We start from the raw sequence: 2133 nt of genomic DNA on the forward strand, positions 1-2133 counted from the left end.
AAAATAAATAGGTAAGAGTAGCAATACAAGGTCTGAAACAGCAGCATAAAAGAATAGGCTAACCTCACCAATATTAAAATACACTTTAAAGCTTCTATAATTTTAAACAATGCAGAATGGTACATGATTATGCAGAACAGTAAGACAGAAAAAAAGTTTGGAAATAGCAACAAATAGGAAAGTTTAGAGAAACATAAAAGTGTAATCTCAAATCACTTGGGTAAAAATGCAATTTTAAATAAATGATAATGAGACAACTGTATGGTAATTTGAAAAAAGTAAAATAAAATTGGATTCATAATTCACACCCTATACCACAATGAATTCCAAATTAATCCAAGCTATAAAAAAATTTAAAAGCCAGGCAAGGTGGCTCATACCTGCAATCCCAGCACTTTGAGAAACTGAGGCAGGAGGATTGCTTAAGCTCAGGAGTTCAAGACCAGCCTGGGCCGCATAATTAGACTCTAGCCTCTACAAAAAAAAAAAAAATGTTTTAACAAATTAGCCAGGCATGGTGGTGTGTGCCTGTACTGTAGTCCTAGCTACTTGGGGGGCTGAGTCAGGAACATTGCTTGAGTCTGGAAGGGAAAGGCTGCAGTGAGCAGTGATTGTGCCACTGCACTCCAGCCTGGGCAACAGAGAAAGACCTTGTCTAACATAAAAATAAGTAAATAAATACTTTTAAAAAGAAGTCACACATTTACTAGAAGAAAACATGCGTTCGTTTTATTATAACCTAGATATGAGGTTATATTATCTAGGTTATAACAAAAACTATAAACCAAAAAAAAATTCAGAAGCAATAAAAGAAAAAAAATTAAGCTCAGTACAATGAGTATAGATGTATGGTGCATGTATGTAATTGTTTAATTGCAAAACAGCATAGCTACAGCCATAATGCAAATGACAAACTAAGAGAAACAATTTGCATCTTATGTCAGAGATAAAGGGCTATTTTCTACAACATGTAAACAGTCCCAAAAATTGAGAGGTGAAAAATATTTAAAACCAAACAGAAAAATGGGCAAGTGACATGGTTAAGTCACAGAAAAATATAAACGAAGTGGCTGCTAAACATGGGAAAAGATGCTTAAAATCACTCAACAAAAAAATGCTATTTAAACTATAATGAGATACCATCTCCAATCTATCAGATGGCCACAGTCAAAAATCTTGAAAATTAAATATTGATGAATTGTGGAAAATTGGCCTATACATACATTGGTACAGAGCACATAAAGTATTACATTTCCAGTGAGGGGAATTTAGTAATATCTAATAAAGTACATATGCATTTACTCAAGCAATTCAACCTCTAGGAATTTACCCTGCGATTTCCCCCATAAGTATAAAACAAATGTTTGCACAAAGTAATTCATGCTGATATACTATTTGTAATTGCAACTTTTGGAAACAACCTAAATTCCCATGGTTAATAATCTAGTTGAATAGATTATGATACATCCACACAATGGAGCACATTCTTCATGATATTTTTAAGTAAGAAAAAATATAGCTAGGTGCACAAGAATAAAAAACCTGTATATCAACATAGATCTCTACTTATTTTGCAAATAGCAACTCAAAAAATTTAAATCAGAAACATTCAACAAAAAATGACCTATAAATAGTGGAGACTGGACTAAGGACACACTCCCTTGAATATATCCCTTTTACATAGTTTTGAACAGTGTATAAACCTGTGATTAAAAATAACATCAGGCCAGGTGCAGTGGCTCATGCCTGCAATCCTAGCACTTTAGGAGGCCAAGGCAGAATGATTGCCTGAGGCCAGGAATTTGAGGCCGGCCTGGGCAACATAGTGGGACTCTGTCTCTACAAAAAATTAAAACAGAAAAACAAAAATAAGAATGACATCTGCTCCCTAGTTGTATCCACTGAAAAAACCTACAACTACCCCTGGGAAACAGTGACCATTCCTGGTATCCAGATCTTTGTTTCTAATACATGTTAGGAATAAGACTTTTGATAAAAAGTCTACTTCTAGGTCCCTGGCAGGGAAAGATTATCTTGGGCAAGAAAGTAACAAAGTGGAGGCCGGGGCACAGTGGCTCACGCCTGTAATCCCAACACTTTGGGAGGCTGAGGCGGGTGGATCACCTGAGGTCA

The sequence above is a fragment of the Mandrillus leucophaeus genome, unplaced genomic scaffold, assembly GCF_000951045.1.
Source record: "Mandrillus leucophaeus isolate KB7577 unplaced genomic scaffold, Mleu.le_1.0 Scaffold1157, whole genome shotgun sequence".
Taxonomy (NCBI): Eukaryota; Metazoa; Chordata; class Mammalia; order Primates; family Cercopithecidae; genus Mandrillus; species Mandrillus leucophaeus.